We start from the raw sequence: 23,130 nt of genomic DNA on the forward strand, positions 1-23,130 counted from the left end.
ACTGTATCCCTTGGACCTTCTTATTGACGATGAAACACAGAAATTGCATCCGAATTTAATACAAAAGGCACAATGCCGACTTAAGTACGAGAGGACTGACACTCTAATTTTCTATGATTGGAACCTCTCGTGTGAGTCGAGTTTTAAATTCCGATGTTTCACATCAGGTTTACTGTATACGTTGGACCTTCTTATTGTCGATGAAACACAGAAATTGCATCCGAATTTAACACAAAAGGCACAATGCCGACTTAAGTACAAGAGTACTGACACTCTCACTTGCTAGGATTTGAAGATCTCCTGTGATTCCAGTTTTAGATTCCGATGCGTCACTTCAGGTTTACTGTATCCCTTGGACCTTCTTATTGACGATGAAAGACAGAAATTGCATCCGAATTTAATACAAAAGGCACAATGCCGACTTCAGTATAAGAGGACTGACACTCTAACTTTCTATGATTTGAACCTCTCCTGTGAGTCCAGTTTTAGATTCCGATGCTTCACTTTAGGTTTACTTTATTCCTTGGACCTTCTCATTGACGATGAAACACAGAAATTGCATCCAGATTTATTACAAGAGGAATAATGCCAACTTAAGTACAAGAGGACTGTCTCTCTCACTTTCTATGATTTGAACCTCTCCTGTGAGTCCAGTTTTAGATTCTGATGCTTCACTTCAGGTTTACTGTATCCCTTGGACCTTCTTATTGACGATGAAACACAGAAAATGCATCCGAACTTAATACAAAAGGGACATTGCGAACTTAAGTACAAGTGGATTGCCACTCTAACTCTCTGTGCTTTGAACCTCTGCTGTGAGCCCAGTATTAGATTCCGATGCTGCACTTCAGGTTTACTGTATAGCTTGGACCTTCTTATTGACAATGAAACACAGAAATTGCTTCCGAATTTAATACAAAAGGCACAATGCCGACTTAAGTACAAGAGGACTGACACTCTCACTTTCTATGATAGGAACCTCTCCTAAGAGTCCAGTTTTAGATTACGATGCTTCACTTCAGGTTTACTGCATCCCTTGGACCTTCTTATTGACGATGAAAAACAGAAATTGCATCCGAAGTTAATACAAAAGGCACAATACCGACTTAAGTACAAGAGGACTGGCACTCTCACTTTCTATGATTTGAACCTCTCCTGTGAGTCCAGTTTTAGATTCCGATGCTTCACTTCAGGTTTACTGTATCCCTTGGACTTTCTTATTGACGATGAAACACAGAAATTGCATCCGAACGTAATACAAAAGGCACAATGCCGACTTAAGTACAAGAGTACTGACACTCTAACTTTCTATGATTTGAACCTCTCCTGTGAGTCCAGTTTTAGTTTCCGATGCTTCACTTCATGTTTAATGTATACCTTGGACCTTCTTATTGACGATGAATCTTAGAATTTGCATCCGAATTTAATACAAAAGGCACAATGCCGACTTAAGTACAAGAGGACTCACACTCTAACTTTCTATGATTTGAAACTCTCCTGGGAGTCCAGTTTTAGATTCCGATGCTTCACTTCAGGATTACTGTATACCTTGGACTTTCGTATTGACGATGAAACACAGCAATTGCATCCGAATTAAATACAAAAGGCACAATGACGACTTACGTAAAAGAGGACTGACACTCTCACTTTCTATGATTTGAACCACTCCTGTGAGTCCAGTTTTAGATTCCGATGTTTCACATCAGGTTTACTGTATTCCTTGGATCTTTTTATTGACGATGAACCACAGAAATTGCAACCGAATTTAATACAAAAGGCACAATGCCGACTTAAGCACAAGAGGACTGACGCTCTAATTTTCTATGAGTGGAACCTCTCCTGTGAGTCCAGTTTTAGATTACGATGCTTGACTTCAGGTTTACTGTATACCTTGGACCTTCTTATTGACGATGAAACACAGAAATTGCATCCGAATTTAACACAAAAGGCACAATGCCGAATTAAGTACAAGAGTACTGACACTCTCACTTTCTAGGATTTGAAGATCTCCTGTGATTCCAGTTTTAGATTCCGATGCGTCACTTCAGGTTTACTGTATCCCTTGGACCTTCTTATTGACGATGAAACACAGAAATTGCATCCGAATTTAATACAAAAGGCACAATGCCGACTTAAGTACAAGAGGACTGACACTCTAATTTTCTATGATTGGAACCTCTCGTGTGAGTCGAGTTTTAAATTCCGATGTTTCACATCTGGTTTACTGTATACGTTGGACCTTCTTATTGTCGATGAAACACAGAAATTGCATCCGAATTTAATACAAAAGGCCCAATGCCGACTTAAGTACAAGATTACTGACCCTCTAACTTTCTGTGATTTGAACTTCCCCTGTGAGTCCAGTTTTAGATTCCGATGCTTCACTTCAGGTTTACTGTATCCCTCGGACCTTCTTATTGACGATGAAACACAGAAAAAGCATCCGAATATAATACAAAAGGCACAATGCGAACTTAAGTACAAGTGGATTGCCACTCTAACTCTCTATGCTTTGAACCTCTCCTGTGAGTCCAGTATTAGATTCCGATGCTGCACTTCAGGTTTACTGTATAGCTTGGACCTTCTTATTGACAATGAAACACAGAAATTGCATCCGAATTTAATACAAAAGGCACAATGCCGACTTAAGTACAAGAGGACTGACACTCTCACTTTCTATGATTGGAACCTCTCCTGTGAGTCCAGTTTCAGATTCCGATGCTTCACTTCAGGTTTACTGTATCCCTTGGACTTTCTTATTGACGATGAAACACAGAAATTGCATCCGAATTTAACACAAAAGGCACAATGCCGACTTAAGTACAAGAGTACTGACACTCTCACTTTCTAGGATTTGAAGATCTCCTGTGATTCCAGTTTTAGATTCCGATGCGTCACTTCAGGTTTACTGTATCCCTTGGACCTTCTTATTGACGATGAAACACAGAAATTGCATCCGAATTTAATACAAAAGGCACAATGCCGACTGAAGTACAAGAGGACTGACACTCTATTTTTCTTTGATTGGAACCTCTCCTGTGAGTCGAGTTTTAGATTCCGATGTTTCACATCAGGTTTACTGTAAACGTTGGACCTTCTAATTGTCGATGAAACACAGAAATTGCATCCGAATTTAATACAAAAAGCCCAATGCCGACTTAAGTACAAGATTACTGACCCTCTAACTTTCTGTGATTTGAACTTCCCCTATGAGTCCAGTTTTAGATTCCGATGCCTCACTTCAGGTTTACTGTATACCTGGGACCTTCTTATTGACGATGAAACACAGAAATTGCATCCGAACGTAATACAAAAGCCACAATGCCGACTTAAGTACAAGAGTACTGACACTCTAACTTTCTATGATTTGAACCTCTCCTGTGAGTCCAGTTTTAGTTTCCGATGCTTCACTTCATGTTTACTGTATACCTTGGACCTTCTTATTGACGATGAATCTTAGAATTTGCATCCGAATTTAATACAAAAGGCACAATGCCGACTTAAGTACAAGAGGACTCACACTCTAACTTTCTATGATTTGAACCTCTCCTGGGAGTCCAGTTTTAGATTCCGATGCTTCACTTCAGGATTACTGTATACCTTGGACTTTCTTATTGACGATGAAACACAGCAATTGCATCCGAATTAAATACAAAAGGCACAATGACGACTTACGTAAAAGAGGACTGACACTCTCACTTTCTATGATTTGAACCACTCCTGTGAGTCCAGTTTTAGATTCCGATGTTTCACATCAGGTTTACTGTATTCCTTGGACCTTTTTATTGACGATGAACCACAGAAATTGCTACCGAATTTAATACAAAAGGCACAATGCCGACTTAAGCACAAGAGGACTGACGCTCTAATTTTCTATGAGTGGAACCTCACCTGTGAGTCCAGTTTTAGATTACGATGCTTGACTACAGGTTTACTGTATACCTAGGACCTTCTTATTGACGATGAAACACAGAAATTGTATCCGAATTTAACACAAAAGGCACAATGCCGAATTAAGTACAAGAGTACTGACACTCTCACTTTCTAGGATTTGAAGATCTCCTGTGATTCCAGTTTTAGATTCCGATGCGTCACTTCAGGTTTACTGTATCCCTTGGACCTTCTTATTGACGATGAAACACAGAAATTGCATCCGAATTTAATACAAAAGGCACAATGCCGACTTAAGTACAAGAGGACTGACACTCTAATTTTCTATGATTGGAACCTCTCGTGTGAGTCGAGTTTTAAATTCCGATGTTTCACATCTGGTTTACTGTATACGTTGGACCTTCTTATTGTCGATGAAACACAGAAATTGCATCCGAATTTAATACAAAAGGCCCAATGCCGACTTAAGTACAAGATTACTGACCCTCTAACTTTCTGTGATTTGAACTTCCCCTGTGAGTCCAGTTTTAGATTCCGATGCCTCACTTCAGGTTTACTGTATACCTGGGACCTTCTTATTGACGATGAACTACAGAAATTGCATCCGAATTTGATACAAGGGCCACAATGCCGACTTAAGTACAAGAGGACTGACGCTCTAACTCTCTATGATTTGAACCTCTCCTGTGAGTCCAGTTTTAGATTCCGATGCTTTACTTCAGGTTTACTGTATCCCTTGGACCTTCTGATTGACGATGAAACACAGAAATTGCATCCGGATTTAATACAAAAGGCACAATGCCGACTTACGTACAAGAGGACTGTCACTCTCACTTTCTATGATTTGCAACTCTCCTGTGAGTCCAGTTTTGGATTCCGATGCTTCACTTTCCGGTTTGCTGTATCTCTTGGACCGTCGTATTGACGATGTAACACAGAAATTGCATCCGAATTTAATACTAAAGGCACAATGCCGACTTAAGTACAAGAGGACTGACCCTCTAACTTTCTGTGAATTGAACTTCCCCTGTGAGTCAAGTTTTAGATTACGATGCTTCACTTCAGGTTTACTGTATACCTTGTACCTTTTTATTGACGATGAAACACAGAAATTGCATCCGAATTAAATACAAAAGGCACAATGCCGAATTCAGTACAAGAGGACTGACACTCTAACTTTCTATGATTTGAACCTCTCCTGTGAGTCCAGTTTTAGATTCCGATGCTTCACATCAGGTTTACTGTATTCCCCTGACCTTCTTATTGACGATGAAACACAGAAATTGCATCCGGATTTATTACAAAAGGCATAATGCCAACTTAAGTACAAGAGGACTGTCTCTCTCACTTTCTATGATTTGAACCTCTCCTGTGAGTCCAGTTTTAGATTCCGATGCTTCACTTCAGGTTTACTGTTTCCCTTGGACCTTCTTATTGACGATGAAACACAGAAATTGCATCCGAACCTAATACAAAAGGCACAATGCCGACTTAAGTACAAGAGGACTGACACTCTAACTTTCTATGATTTGAACCTCTCCTGTTAGTCCAGTTTTAGATTCCGCTGCTTCACTTCAGGTTTACTGTATCCCTTGCTCCTTCTTATTGACGATGAAACACAGAAATTGCATCCGAATTCACTACAAAAGGCACAATGCGGACTTAAGTACAAGAGGACTGACACTCTCACTTTCTATGATTTGAACCTCTCCTGTGAGTCCAGTTTTAGATTCCGATGCTTCACTTCAGGTTTACTGTATCCCTTGGACCTTCTTATTGACGATGAAACACAGAAAAAGCATCCGAATATAATACAAAAGGCACAATGCGAACTTAAGTACAAGTGGATTGCCACTCTAACTCTCTATGCTTTGAACCTCTCCTGTGAGTCCAGTATTAGATTCCGATGCTGCACTTCAGGTTTACTGTATAGCTTGGACCTTATTGACAATGAAACACAGAAATTGCATCCGAATTTAATACAAAAGGCACAATGCCGACTTAAGTACAAGAGGACTGACACTCTCACTTTCTATGATTGGAACCTCTCCTGTGAGTCCAGTTTCAGATTCCGATGCTTCACTTCAGGTTTACTGTATCCCTTGGACTTTCTTATTGACGATGAAACACAGAAATTGCATCCGAATTTAACACAAAAGGCACAATGCCGACTTAAGTACAAGAGTACTGACACTCTCACTTTCTAGGATTTGAAGATCACCTGTGATTCCAGTTTTAGATTCCGATGCGTCACTTCAGGTTTACTGTATCCCTTGGACCTTCTTATTGACGATGAAACACAGAAATTGCATCCGAATTTAATACAAAAGGCACAATGCCGACTGAAGTACAAGAGGACTGACACTCTATTTTTCTTTGATTGGAACCTCTCCTGTGAGTCGAGTTTTAGATTCCGATGTTTCACATCAGGTTTACTGTAAACGTTGGACCTTCTTATTACCGATGAAACACAGAAATTGCATCCGAATTTAATACAAAAAGCCCAATGCCGACTTAAGTACAAGATTACTGACCCTCTAACTTTCTGTGATTTGAACTTCCCCTATGAGTCCAGTTTTAGATTCCGATGCCTCACTTCAGGTTTACTGTATACCTGGGACCTTCTTATTGACGATGAAACACAGAAATTGCATCCGAACGTAATACAAAAGGCACAATGCCGACTTAAGTACAAGAGTACTGACACTCTAACTTTCTATGATTTGAACCTCTCCTGTGAGTCCAGTTTTAGTTTCCGATGCTTCACTTCATGTTTACTGTATACCTTGGACCTTCTTATTGACGATGAATCTTAGAATTTGCATCCGAATTTAATACAAAAGGCACAATGCCGACTTAAGTACAAGAGGACTCACACTCTAACTTTCTATGATTTGAACCTCTCCTGGGAATCCAGTTTTAGATTCCGATGCTTCACTTCAGGATTACTGTATACCTTGGACTTTCTTATTGACGATGAAACACAGCAATTGCATCCGAATTAAATACAAAAGGCACAATGACGACTTACGTAAAAGAGGACTGACACTCTCACTTTCTATGATTTGAACCACTCCTGTGAGTCCAGTTTTAGATTCCGATGTTTCACATCAGGTTTACTGTATTCCTTGGACCTTTTTATTGACGATGAACCACAGAAATTGCTACCGAATTTAATACAAAAGGCACAATGCCGACTTAAGCACAAGAGGACTGACGCTCTAATTTTCTATGAGTGGAACCTCTCCTGTGAGTCCAGTTTTAGATTACGATGCTTGACTACAGGTTTACTGTATACCTTGGACCTTCTTATTGACGATGAAACACAGAAATTGCATCCGAATTTAACACAAAAGGCACAATGCCGAATTAAGTACAAGAGTACTGACACTCTCACTTTCTAGGATTTGAAGATCTCCTGTGATTCCAGTTTTAGATTCCGATGCGTCACTTCAGGTTTACTGTATCCCTTGGACCTTCTTATTGACGATGAAACACAGAAATTGCATCCGAATTTAATACAAAAGGCACAATGCCGACTTAAGTGCAAGAGGACTGACACTCTAATTTTCTATGATTGGAACCTCTCGTGTGAGTCGAGTTTTAAATTCCGATGTTTCACATCTGGTTTACTGTATACGTTGGACCTTCTTATTGTCGATGAAACACAGAAATTGCATCCGAATTTAATACAAAAGGCCCAATGCCGACTTAAGTACAAGATTACTGACCCTCTAACTTTCTGTGATTTGAACTTCCCCTGTGAGTCCAGTTTTAGATTCCGATGCCTCACTTCAGGTTTACTGTATACCTGGGACCTTCTTATTGACGATGAACTACAGAAATTGCATCCGAATTTAATACAAGAGCCACAATGCCGACTTAAGTACAAGAGGACTGACACTCTAACTCTCTATGATTTGAGCCTCTCCTGTGAGTCCAGTTTTAGATTCCGATGCTTTACTTCAGGTTTACTGTATCCCTTGGACCTTCTGATTGACGATGAAACACAGAAATTGCATCCGGATTTAATACAAAAGGCACAATGCCGACTTACGTACAAGAGGACTATCACTCTCACTTTCTATGATTTGAACCTCTCCTGTGAGTCCAGTTTTGGACTCCGATGCTTCACTTTCCGGTTTGCTGTATCTCTTGGTCCGTCGTATTGACGATGAAATACAGAAATTGCATCCGAATTTAATACTAAAGGCACAATGCCGACTTAAGTACAAGAGGACTGACCCTCTAACTTTCTGTGAATTGAACTTCCCCTGTGAGTCAAGTTTTAGATTACGATGCTTCACTTCAGGTTTACTGTATACCTTGTACCTTTTTTTGACGATGAAACACAGAAATTGCATCCGAATTAAATACAAAAGGCACAATGCCGAAATCAGTACAAGAGGACTGACACTTTAACTTTCTATGATTTGAACCTCTCCTGTGAGTCCAGTTTTAGATTCCGATGCTTCACATCAGGTTTACTGTATTCCCCTGACCTTCTTATTGACGATGAAACACAGAAATTGCATCCGGATTTATTACAAAAGGCATAATGCCAACTTAAGTACAAGAGGACTGTCTCTCTCACTTTCTATGATTTGAACCTCTCCTGTGAGTCCAGTTTTAGATTCCGATGCTTCACTTCAGGTTTACTGTTTCCCTTGGACCTTCTTATTGACGATGAAACACAGAAATTGCATCCGAACCTAATACAAAAGGCACAATGCCGACTTAAGTACAAGAGGACTGACACTCTAACTTTCTATGATTTGAACCTCTCCTGTTAGTCCAATTTTAGATTCCGCTGCTTCACTTCAGGTTTACTGTATCCCTTGCACCTTCTTATTGACGATGAAACACAGAAATTGCATCCGAATTCACTACAAAAGGCACAATGCCGACTTAAGTACAAGAGTACTGACACTCTCACTTTCTAGGATTTGAAGATCTCCTGTGATTCCAGTTTTAGATTCCGATGCGTCACTTCAGGTTTACTGTATCCCTTGGACCTTCTTATTGACGATGAAACACAGAAATTGCATCCGAATTTAATACAAAAGGCACAATGCCGACTGAAGTACAAGAGGACTGACACTCTAATTTTCTTTGATTGGAACCTCTCCTGTGAGTCGAGTTTTAGATTCCGATGTTTCACATCAGGTTTACTGTAAACGTTGGACCTTCTTATTGTCGATGAAACACAGAAATTGCATCCGAATTTAATACAAAAGGCCCAATGCCGACTTAAGTACAAGATTACTGACCCTCTAACTTTCTGTGATTTGAACTTCCCCTGTGAGTCCAGTTTTAGATTCCGATGCCTCACTTCAGGTTTACTGTATACCTGGGACCTTCGTATTGACGATGAAACACAGAAATTGCATCCGAATTTAATACAAGAGCCACAATGCCGACTTAAGTACAAGAGTACTGACACTCTAACTCTCTATGATTTGAACCTCTCATGTGAGTCCAGTTTTAGATTCCGATGCTTTACTTCAGGTTTACTGTATCCCTTGGACCTTCTGATTGGCGATGAAACACAGAAATTGCATCCGGATTTAATACAAAAGGCACAATGCCGACTTACGTACAAGAGGACTGTCACTCTCACTTGCTATGATTTGAACCCCTCCTGTGAGTCCAGTTTTGGATTCCGATGCTTCACTTCAGGTTTGCTGTATCCCTTGGACCTTCGTATTGACGATGAAACACAGAAATTGCATCCGAATTTAATACTAAAGGCACAATGCCGACTTAAGTACAAGAGGACTGACCCTCTAACTTTCTGTGAATTGAACTTCCCCTGTGAGTCAAGTTTTAGATTACGATGCTTCACTTCAGGTTTACTGTATACCCTGTACCTTTTTATTGACGATGAAACACAGATATTGCATCCGAATTTAATACAAAAGGCACAATGCCGAATACAGTACAAGAGGACTGACACTCTAACTTTCTATGATTTGAACCTCTCCTGTGAGTCCAGTTTTAGATTCCGATGCTTCAGTTCAGGTTTACTGTATTCCTTGGACCTTCTTATTGACGATGAAACACAGAAATTGCATCCGAACCTAATACAAAAAAAAAAAAAAAATACCGACTTAAGTACAAGAGGACTGACACTCTAACTTTCTATGATTTGAACCTCTCCTGTTAGTCCAGTTATAGATTCCGCTGCTTCACTTCAGGTTTACTGTATCCCTTGCACCTTCTTATTGACGATGAAAAACAGAAATTGCATCCGAATGTACTACAAAAGGCACAATGCCGACTTAAGTACAAGAGGACTGACACTCTCACTTTCTATGATTTGAACCTCTCCTGTGAGTCCAGTTTTAGATTCCGATGCTTCACTTCAGGTTTACTGTATCCCTTGCACCTTCTTATTGACGATGAAACACAGAAAATGCATCCGAATATAATACAAAAGGCACAATGCGAACTTAAGTACAAGTGGATTGCCACTCTAACTCTCTATGCTTTGAACCTCTCCTGTGAGTCAAGTATTAGATTCCGATGCTGCACTTCAGGTTTACTGTATAGCTTGGACCTTCTTATTGACAATGAAACACAGAAATTGCATCCGAATTTAATACGAAACGCACAATGCCGACTTAAGTACAAGAGGACTAACGCTCTCACATTCTATGATTGGAACCTCTCCTGTGAGTCCAGTTTTAGATTACGATGCTTCATTTCAGGTTTACTGTAACGTTGGACCTTCTTATTGTCGAAGAAACACAGAAATTGCATCCGAATTTAATACAAAAGGCCCAATGCCGACTTAAGTACAAGATTACTGACCCTCTAACTTTCTGTGATTTGAACTTCCCCTGTGAGTCCAATTTTAGATTCCGATGCCTCACTTCAGGTTTACTGTATACCTTGGACCTTCTTATTGACGATGAAACACAGAAATTGCATCCGAATTAAATACAAAAGGCACAATGCCGACTTAAGTACAAGAGGACTGACACTCTCACTTGCTATGATTTGAACCTCTCCTGTGAGTCCAGTTTTAGATTCCGCTGCTTCACTTCAAGTTTTCTGTATCCCTTGCACATTCTTTTTGACGATGAAACACAGAAATTGCATCCGAATATACTACAAAAGGCACAATGCCGACTTAAATACAAGAGGACTGACAGTCTCACTTTCTATGATTGGAACTTCTCCTGTGAGTCCAGTTTTAGATTACGATGCTTCACTTCAGGATTACGGTATCCCTTGGACCTTCTTATTGACGATGAGACACAGCAATTGCATCCGAATTTAACACAAAAGGCACAATGCCGACTTCAGTACAAGAGGACTGGCACTTTAACTTTCTATGATTTGAACCTCTCCTGTGAGTCCAGTTTTAGATTCCGATGCTTCACTTCAGGTTTACTGTATACCTAGCACCTTCTTATTGTCGATGAAACACAGAAATTGCATCCGAATTTACTACAAAAGGCACAATGCCGACTTAAGTACAAGAGGACTGACACTCTCACTTTCTATGATTGAAACCTCTCCTGTGAGTCCACTTTTAGATTACGATGCTTCACTTCAGGTTTACTGCATCCCTTGGACCTTTTTATTGACGATGAAACACAGATATTGCATCCGAATTTAATACAAAAGGCACAATACCGACTTAAGTACAAGTGGACTGACACTCTCACTTTCTATGATTTGAACCTCTCCTGTGAGTCCAGTTTTAGATTCCGATGCTTGACTTCAGGTTTACTGTTTCCCTTGGACTTTCTTATTGACGATGAAACACAGAAATTGCATCCGAATTTAACACAAAAGGCACAATGCCGGCTTAAGTACAAGAGTACTGACACTCTCACTTTCTTGGATTTGAAGATCTCCTGTGATTCCCGTTTTAGATTCCGATGCGTCACTTCAGGTTTACTGTATCCCTTGGACCTTCTTATTGACGATGTAACACAGAAATTGCATCCGAATTTAACACAAAAGGCACAATGCCGACTTAAGTACAAGAGGACTAACACACTAATTTTCCATGATTGGAACCTCTCCTGTGAGTCCAGTTTTAGATTCCGATGCTTCACATCAGGTTCACTGTATACGTTGGACTTTCTTATTGTCGATGAAACACAGAAATTGCATCCGAATTTAATACAAAAGGCACAATGCCGACTTAAGTACAAGATTACTGACCCTCTAACTTTCTGTGATTTGAACTTCCCCTGTGAGTCCAGTTTTAGATTCCGATGCTTCACTTCAGGTTTACTGTATACCTTGGACTTTCTTATTGACGATGAAACACAAAAATTGCATCTGAATTTAATACAAGAGGCACAATGCCGACTTAAGTACAAGGGGACTGACACTCTAACTCTCTATGATTTGAACCTCTCCTGTGAGTCCAGTTTTAGATTCCGATGCTTTACTTCAGGTTTACTGTATCCCTTATACCTTCTGATTGACGATGAAACACACAAATTGCATCCGGATTTAATACAAAAGGCACAATGCCGACTTACGTACAAGAGGACTGTCACACCCACTTTCTATGATTTGAACCTCTCCTGTGAGTCCAGTTTTAGATTCCGATGCTTCACATCAGGTTTACTGTATCCCTTATACCTTCTGATTGACGATGAAACACAGAAATTGCATCCGGATTTAATACAAAAGGCACAATGCCGACTTACGTACAAGAGGACTGTCACACCCACTTTCTATGATTTGAACCTCTCCTGTGAGTCCAGTTTTAGATTCCGATGCTTCACATCAGGTTTACTGTATCCCTTGGACCTTCTTATTGACGATGAAACACAGAAATTGCATCCGAATTTAATACTAAAGGCACAATGCCGAATTCAGTACAAGAGGACGGACACTCTAACTTTCTATGATTTGAACCTCTCCCGTGATCCCAGTTTTAGATTCCAATGCTTCACTTCAGGTTTACTGTATCCCTTGGACCTTCTGATTGACGATGATACACAGAAATTGCATCCGGATTTAATACAAAAGGCACAATGCCGACTTACATACAAGAGGACTGTCACTCTCACTTTCTATGATTTGAACCTCTCCTGTGAGTCCAGTTTTAGATTCCGATGCTTCACTTCAGGTTTACTGTTTCCCTTGGACGTTCTTATTGACGATGAAACACAGAAATTGCATCCGAACTTAATACAAAAGTCACAATGCCGATTTAAGTACAAGAGGACTGACACTCTCACTTTCTATGATTGGAACCTCTCCTGTGAGTCCAGTTTTAGATTATGATGCTTCACTTCAGGTGTACTGTATCCCTTGGACCTTCTTATTGACGATCGAACACAGAAATTGCATCCGAATGTAATACATAAGGCACAATGCCGACTTAAGTACAAGAGGACTGACTTACTAATTTTCTATGATTGGAACCCCTCCTGTGAGTCCAGTTTTAGATTCCGATGCTTCACATCAGGTTTACTATATACGTTGGACCTTCTTATTGTCGATGAAACACAGAAATTGCATCCGAATTTAATACAAAAGGCACAATGACGACTTAAGTACAAGATTACTGACCCTCTAACTTTCTGTGATTTGAACTTCACCTGTGAGTCCAGTTTTACATTCCGATGAATCCCTTCAGGTTTACTGTATACCTTGCACCTTCTTATTGACGATGAAACACAGAAAATGCATCCGAATTTAATACAAGAGGCACACTGCCGACTTAAGTACAAGAGGACCGACACTCTAACTCTCTATGATTTGAACCTCTCCTGTGAATCCAGTTTTAGATTCCGATGCTTTACTTCAGGTTTACTGTATCCCTTGGACCTTCTGATTGACGATGAAACACAGAAATTGCATCCGGATTTAATACAAAAGGCACAATGCCGACTTACATACAATAGGACTGTCACTCTCACTTTCTATGATTTGAACCTCTCCTGTGAGTCCAGTTTTAGATTCCGATGCTTCACATCAGGTTTACTGTTTCCCTATGGACCTTCTTATTGACGATGAAACACAGAAATTGCATCCGAATTTAATACTAAAGGCACAATGCCAACTTAAGTACAAGAGGACTGACCCTCTTACTTTCTGTGAATTGAACTTCCCCTGTGAGTCCAGTTTTAGATTCCGATGCTTCACTTCAGGTTTACTGTATACCTTGGACCTTTTTATTGTCGATGAAACACAGAAATTGCATCCGAATTTAATACAAAGGACACAATGATGAATTCAGTACAAGAGGACTGACACTCTAACTTTCTATGATTTGAACCACACCTGTGAGTCCAGTTTTAGATTCCGATGCTTCACATCAGGTTTACTGTATCCCTTGCACATTCTTATTGACGATGAAGCACAGAAATTGCATCCGAATTTACTACAAAAGGCACAATGCCGACTTAAGTACAAGAGGACTAACACTCTCACTTTCTATGATTTGAACCCCTCCTGTGGGTCCAGTTTTAGATTCCGATGCTTCACTTCAGGTTTACTGTATTTCTTGGACCCTCTTATTGACGATGAAACACAGAAATTGCTTCAGAATTTAATACAAAAGGCACAATGCCGACTTAATTACAAGAGGACTGACACTCTCACTTTCTATGATTTGAACCTCTCCTGTGAGTCCAGTTTTAGGTTACGATGCCTCACTTCAGGTTTGCTGTATCCCTTGGACCTTCTCATTGACGATGAAACACAGAAATTGCATCCGAATGTAATACAAAAGGCTCAATGCCGACTTAAGTACAAGGGGACTGACACTCTCACTTACTATGATTTGAACCTCTACTGTGAGTCCAGTTTTAGATTACGATGCTTCACTTCAGGTTTACTGTATACCTTGGACCTTCTTATTGACGATGAAACACAGAAATTGCATCTGAATTTAATACAAAAGGCACAATGCCGACTTACGTAAGAGAGGACTGACAATCTAACTTTCTATGATTTGAACCTCTCCTGTGAGTCCAGTTTTAAATTTCGATGTTACACTTCAGGTTTACTGTATACCATGGACCTTCTTATTGACGATGAAACACAGAAGTTGCAGCCGAATTTAATACAAAAGGCACAATGCCGACTTAAGTACAAGAGGACGGACACTCTAATTTTCTATGATTTTAACCTCTCCTGTGTATCCAGTTTTAGATCACGATGCTTCACATCAGGTTTACCGTATCCCTTGAATCTTCTTATTTACGATGAAACACAGAAATTGCATCCGAATGTAATACAAAAGGCACTATGCCGACTTAAGTACAAGAGGACTGACACTCTCGTTTTCTATGATTTGAACCTCTCCTGTGGGTCCAGTTTTAGATTCCGCTGCTTCACTTCAGGTTTACTGTATCCCTTGCACATTCTTATTTACGATGAATCACAGATATTGCATCTGAATTTACTACAAAAGGAACAATGCCGACTTAAGTACAAGAGGACTAACACTCTCACTTTCTATTATTTGAACCCCTCCTGTGAGTCCAGTTTTAGATTCCGATGCTTCACGTCAGGTTTACAGTATCCTTTGGACCTTCTTATTGACGATAAAACACAGAAATTGCATCCAAATTTAATACAAAAGGCACAATGCCGACTTAAGTACAAGAGTACTGACACTCTAACTTTCTATAATTGGAACCTCTCCTGTGAGTCCAGTTTTAGGTTCCGATGCTTTACTTCAGGTTTACTGTATACCTTGGACCTTCTTATTGACGATGAAACACAGAAATTGCATCCGAATTTAATACACAAGGCACAATGCCGACCTAAGTACAAGAGGACTGTCACTCACAGATTCTATGATTTGAGCCTCTCCTGTGAGTCCAATTCTAGATTCCAATTCTTCACTTCAGGTATACTGTATCCCTTGGACCTTCTTATTGACGATGAAACACAGAAATTGCATCCGAATTTAATACAAAGGGCACAATGCAGACTTAAGTACAAGAGGACTGACACTCTAACTTTCTATGATTGGAACCTCTCCTGTGAGTCCAGTTTTAGATTCCGATGCTTCACTTCAGGATTACTGTATACCATGAACCTTCCTATTGACGATGAAAGACTGAAATTTCATCCGATTTTAATACAGAAGGCACAATGCCGACTTAAGTACAATATGACTGACACTCTAACTTTCTATGATTTGAACCTCTCGTTTGAGTCCAGTTTTAGATTCCGATGCTTCACTTCAGGATTACTGCACACTGGACCTTCTTATTGACGATGAGACACAGAAATTGCATCCGAATTTAATACAAAAGGCACAATGCTGACTTAAGTACAAGAGGACTGACACTCTCACTATCTATAATTTGAACCTCTCCTGTGAGTCCAGTTTCGGATTCCGATGCGTCACTTCAGGTTTACTGCTTCCCTTGGTCCTTCTTATTGACGAAGAAACACAGAAATTGCATCCGAATGTAATACATAAGGCACAATGCCGACTTAAGTACAAGAGGACTGGCACTCAAACTTTCTATGATTTGAATCTCTCCTGTGAGTCCAGTTTTAGATTCCGATGCTTCACTTCAGGTTTACTGTATACCTTGGACCTTCTTATTGACGATGAAACACAGAAATTGCATCCATATTTAATACAAAAGGCACAATGCCGACTTAAGTAAGAGAGGACTGACACTCTAACTTTCTATGATTTGAACCCCTCCTGTGAGTCCAGTTTTAAATTTCGATGCTACACTTCAGGTTTACTGTATACCATGGACCATCTTATTGACGATGAAACACAGAAATTGCAGCCGAATTTAATACAAACGGCAGAATGCCGACCTAAGTACAAGAGGACCGACACTCAAATTTTCTATGATTTTAACCTCTCCTGTGAGTCCAGTTTTAGATTACGATGCTTCACTTCAGGTTTACTGTATCCCTTGAACTTTCTTATTGACGATGAAACACAGAAATTGCATCCGAATGAAATACAAAAGGCACTATGCCGACTTAAGTACAAGAGGACTGACGCTCTCACTTTCTATGATTTGAACCTCTCCTGTGTGTCCAGTTTTAGATTTCGATGCTTCACGTCAGGTATACTGAATCCCTTGGAAATTCTTATTGACGATGAAACACAGAAATTGCATCCGAATGTAACACAAAAGGCACAAGGCCGTCTTAAGTACAAGAGGACTGACACTCTCACTTTCTATGATTTGAACCTCTCTGAGTCCACTTTTAGATTCCGATGCTTCACGTCAGGTTTACAGTATCCTTTGGACCTTCTTATTGACGATAAAACACAGAAATTGCATCCAAATTTAATACAAAAGGCACAATGCCGACTTAAGTACAAGAGTACTGACACTCTAACTTTCTATAATTGGAACCTGTCCTGTGAGTCCAGTTTTAGGTTCCGATGCTTCACTTCAGGTTTACTGTATACCTTGGACCTTCTTATTGACGATGAAACACAGAAATTGCATCCGAATTTAATACACAAGGCACAATGCCGACCTAAGTACAAGAGGACTGTCACTGACACATTCTATGATTTGAGCCTCTCCTGTGAGTCCAGTTCTAGATTCCAATTCTTCACATCAGGTTTACTGTATCCCTTGGACCTACTTATTGACGATGAAACACAGAAATTGCAACCGAATTTAATACAAAAGGCACAATGCCGACTTAAGTACTAGAGGACTGGCATTCTCGATTTCTATGATTTGAACCTCTCCTGTGAGTCCAGTTTTAGATTACGTTGCTTCACTTCAGGATTACTGTATACCTTGGACCTTCTTATTGACGTTGAAACCTAGATATTGCATCCGAATTTAATACAGAAGGCACAATGCCGGCCTAAGTACAAGAGGACTGACACTCTCACTTTCTATGATTTGAACGTCTCCTGTGTGTCCAATTTTACATTCCGATGCTCCACTTCTGATTTACTGTATCCCTTGGACCTTCTTATTGACGATGAGACACAGAAATTGCATTCGAATTTAATACAAAATGCACAATGCTGTCTTAAGTACAAGAGGACTGACACTCTCACTATCTATAATTTGAACCTCTCCTGTGAGTCCAGTTTCGGATTCCGATGCGTCACTTCAGGTTTACTGTTTCCCTTGGTCCTTCTTATTGATGAAGAAACACAGAAATTGCATCCGAATTTAATACATAAGGCACAATGCCGACTTAAGTACAAGAGGACTGACACTCTAACACTCTATGCTTGGAACTTCTCCTGTGAGTCCAGTTTTGGATTCCGATGCTTCACTTCAGGTTTACTGTATCCCTTGCACATTCTTATTGACGATGAATCACAGATATTGCATCTGAATTTACTACAAAAGGCACAATGCCGACTTAAGTACAAGAGGACTAACACTCTCACTTTCTATGATTTGAACCCCTCCTGTGAGTCCAGTTTTAGATTCCGATGCTTCACTTCAGGATTACTGTATACCATGAACCTTAATATTGACGATGAAACACAGAAATTGCATCCGAATTTAATACAAAAGGCACAATGCTGACTTAAGTACAAGAGGACTGGCACTCTAACTTTCTATTATTTGAACCTCTCCTGTGAGTCCAGTTTTAGATTCCGATGCTTCACTTCAGGTTTACTGTATCCCTTGGACCCTCTTATTGACGATGAAAATCAAAAATTGCATCCGAATTTAATACAAAAGCACAATGCCGACTTAAGTACAAGAGGACTGCCACTCTAATTTTCTATGATTGGGACCTCTCCTGTGAGTCCAGTTTTAGATTACGATGCTTCACTTCAGGTCTACTGTATACCTTTGACCTTCTTATTGACGATGAAACACAGAAATTGCATCCGAATTTAATACAAAGGGCACAATGCAGACTTAAGTACAAGAGGACTGACACTCTAACTTTCTATGATTGGAACCTCTCCTGTGAGTCCAGTTTTAGATTCCGATGCTTCACTTCAGGATTACTGTATACCATGAACCTTCCTATTGACGATGAAACACAGAAATTTCATCCGATTTTAATACAGAAGGCACAATGCCGACTTAAGTACAAGATGACTGACACTCTAACTTTCTATGCTTTGAACCTCCCTTTGAGTCCAGTTTTAGATTCCGATGCTTCACTTCAGGATTACTGTACACCTTGGACCTTCTTATTGACGATGAGACACAGAAATTGCATCCGAATTTAATACAAAAGGCACAATGCTGACTTAAGTACAAGAGGACTGACACTCTCACTATCTATAATTTGAACCTCTCCTGTGATTCCAGTTTCGGATTCCGATGCGTCACTTCAGGTTTACTGTTCCCTTGGTCCTTCCTATTGACGAAGAAACACAGAAATTGCATCCGAATTTAATACATAAGGCAGAATGCAAGACTTAAGTACAAGAGGACTGGCACTCTAACTTTCTATGGTTTGAACCTCTCCTCTGAGTCCAGTTTTAGATTCCGATGCTTCACGTCAGGTTTACTGTATCCTTTGGAACTTCTTATTGACGATAAAACATAGAAATTGCATCCGAAGTTAATACAAAAGGCACAATGCCGACTTAAGTACAAGAGGACTGACACTCTAACTTACTATAATTGGAACCTCTCCTGTGAGTCCAGTTTTAGGTTCCGATGCTTCACTTTAGGTTTACTGTATACCTTGGACCTTCTTATTGACGATGAAACACAGAAATTGCATCCGAATTTAATACAAAATGCACAATGCCGACCTAAGTACAAGAGGACTGTCACTCACACATTCTATGATTTGAGCCTCTCCTGTGAGTCCAGTTCTAGATTCCAATTCTTCACTTCAGGTTTACTGTATCCATTGGACCTACTTATTGACGATGAAACACAGAAATTGCAACCGAATTTAATACAAAAGGCACAATGCCGACTTAAGTACAAGATTACTGACACTCTCAATTTCTATGATTTGAACCTCTCCTGTGAGTCCAGTTTTAGATTACGAACTTCACTTCAGGTTTACTGTACCCTTGGACCTCCTTATTGACGATAAAACACAGATAGTGCATCGGAATTTAATACAAAAATCACAATGCCGACTTCAGGACAAGGGGACTGACACTCTAACTTTCTATGATTGGAACCTCTCCTGTGAGTCCAGTTTTAGATTCCGATGCTTCACTTTATTATTACTGTGTACCTTGGACCTTCTTATGACGATGAAACACAGAAATTGCATCCGAATTTAATACAAAAGGCACAATGCCGACTTAAGTACAAGAGGACTGATACTCTAACTTTCTATGAATTGAACCTCTCCTGTGAGTCCAGTTTTAGATTCCGATGCTTCACTTCAGGATTACTGTATACCTTGGACCTTCTTATTGACGATGAAACACAGAAATTGCATCCGAATTTAATACAAAAGGCACAATGACGACTTACGTAAAAGAGGACTGACACTCTCACTTTCTATGATTTGAACCTCTCCTGTGAGTCCAGTTTTAGATTCCGATGCTTCACTTCAGGTGTACTGTATCCTTTGGACCATCATATGGACGATGAAACTTAGAAATTGCATCCGAATTTAATACAAAAGGCAAAATGCCGACTTAGGTACAAGAGGACTGACACTCTAACTTTCTATGATTTGAACCTCTCCTGTGAGTCCAGTTTTAGATTTTGATGCTTCACTTCAGGTTCACTGTATCCCTTGGACCTTCTCATTTACGATGGAACACAGAAATTGCATCCGAATTTAATACAAGGGGCACAATGACGACTTAAGTACAAGAGGATTGACACTCTCACTTTCAATGATTTGAACCTCTCCTGTGAGTCCAGTTTTAGATTCCGATGGTTCACTTCAGGTTTACTGTTTCCCTTGAACCATCTTTTTGGCGATGAAACACAGAATTTGCTTCCGAATTTAAAATAAAAGGCACAATGCCGACTTAAGTACAAGAGGACTGACACTCTCACTTTCTATGATTGGAGCCTCTCCTGTGGGTCCAGTTTTAGATTACGATGCTTCACTTTAGGTGTACTGTATGCCTTGGACCTTCTTATTGACGATGAAAAACAGAAATTGCATCCGGATTTTATACAAAAGGCATAATGCCAACTTAAGTACAAGAGGACTGTCTCTCTCACTTTCTATGATTTGAACCTCTCCTGTGAGTCCAGTTTTAGATTCCGATGCTTCACTTCAGGTTTACTGTTTCCCTTGGACCTTCTTATTGACGATGAATACACAGAAATTGCATCCGAACGTAATACAAAAGGCACAATGCCGACTTAAGTACAAGAGGACTGACACTCTCACTATCTATAATTTGTACCTCTCCTGTGAGTCCAGTTTCGGATTCCGATGCGTCACTTCAGGTTTACTGTTTCCCTTGGTCCTTCTTATTGACGAAGAAACACAGAAATTGCATCCGAATTTAATACATAAGGCACAATGCCGACTTAAGTACAAGAGGACTGGCACTCTAACTTTCTATGATTTGAATCTCTCCTGTGAGTCCAGTTTTAGATTCCGATGCTTCACTTCAGGTTTACTGTATACCTTGGACCTTCTTATTGACGATGAAACACAGAAATTGCATCCGAATTTAATACAAAAGGCACAATGCCGACTTAAGTAAGAGAGGACTGACACTCTAACTTTCTATGATTTGAACCCCTCCTGTGAGTCCAGTTTTAAATTTCGATGCCACACTTCAGGTTTACTGTATACCATGGACCATCTTATTAAAGATGAAACACAGAAATTGCAGCCGAATTTAATACAAAAGGCAGAATGCCGACTTAAGTACAAGAGGACCGACACTCTAATTTTCTATGATTTTAACCTCTCCTGTGAGTCCAGTTTTAGATTACGATGCTTCACTTCAGGTTTACTGTATCCCTTGAACTTTCTTATTGACGATGAAACACAGAAATTGCATCTGAATGAAATACAAAAGGCACTATGCCGAATTAAGTACAAGAGGACTGATGCTCTCACTTTCTATGATTTGAACCTCTCCTGTGTGTCCAGTTTTAGATTTCGATGCTTCACTTCAGGTATACTGAATCCCTTGGAAATTCTTATTGACGATGAAACACAGAATTTGCATCCGAATGTAACACAAAAGGCACAAGGCCGTCTTAAGTACAAGAGGACTGACACTCTCACTTTCTATGATTGGAATCTCTCCTGTGAGTCCAGTTTTAGATTATGATGCTTGACTTCAGGTTTACTGTATACCTTGGACCTTCTTATTGACGATGAAACACAGAAATTGCATCCGAATTTAATACACAAGGCACAATGCCAGCTTAAGTACAAGACTACTGACACTCTCACTTTCTATGATTTGAACCTCTCCTGTGAGTCCAGTTTTACATTCCGATGGTTCACTTCAGGTTTACTGTTTCCCTGGAACCATCTTTTTGGCGATGAAACACAGAATTTGCTTCCGAATTTAAAATAAAAGGCACAATGCCGACTTAAGTACAAGAGGACTGACACTCTCACTTTCTATGATTTGAACCTCTCCTGTGAGTCCAGTTTTAGATTCCGATGCTTCACTTCAGGTTTACTGTATCCCTTGGACCATCATATGGACGATGAAACTTAGAAATTGCATCCGAATTTAATACAAAAGGCAAAATGCCGACTTAGGTACAAGAGGACTGACACTCTAACTTTCTATGATTTGAACCTCTCCTGTGAGTCCAGTTTTAGATTTTGATGTTTCACTTCAGGTTCACTGTATCCCTTGGACCTTCTCATTTACGATGGAACACAGAAATTGCATCCGAATTTAATACAAGGGGCACAATGACGACTTAAGTACAAGAGGATTGACACTCTCACTTTCAATGATTTGAACCTCTCCTGTGAGTCCAGTTTTAGATTCCGATGGTTCACTTCAGGTTTACTGTTTCCCTTGAACCATCTTTTTGGCGATGAAACACAGAATTTGCTTCCGAATTTAAAATAAAAGGCACAATGCCGACTTAAGTACAAGAGGACTGACACTCTCACTTTCTATGATTGGAGCCTCTCCTGTGGGTCCAGTTTTAGATTACGATGCTTCACTTTAGGTGTACTGTATGCCTTGGACCTTCTTATTGACGATGAAAAACAGAAATTGCATCCGGATTTTATACAAAAGGCATAATGCCAACTTAAGTACAAGAGGATTGTCTCTCTCACTTTCTATGATTTGAACCTCTCCTGTGAGTCCAGTTTTAGATTCCGATGCTTCACTTCAGGTTTACTGTTTCCCTTGGACCTTCTTATTGACGATGAATACACAGAAATTGCATC

Source organism: Schistocerca americana, chromosome 10 (assembly GCF_021461395.2).
Source record: "Schistocerca americana isolate TAMUIC-IGC-003095 chromosome 10, iqSchAmer2.1, whole genome shotgun sequence".
Classification (NCBI taxonomy): Eukaryota; Metazoa; Arthropoda; class Insecta; order Orthoptera; family Acrididae; genus Schistocerca; species Schistocerca americana.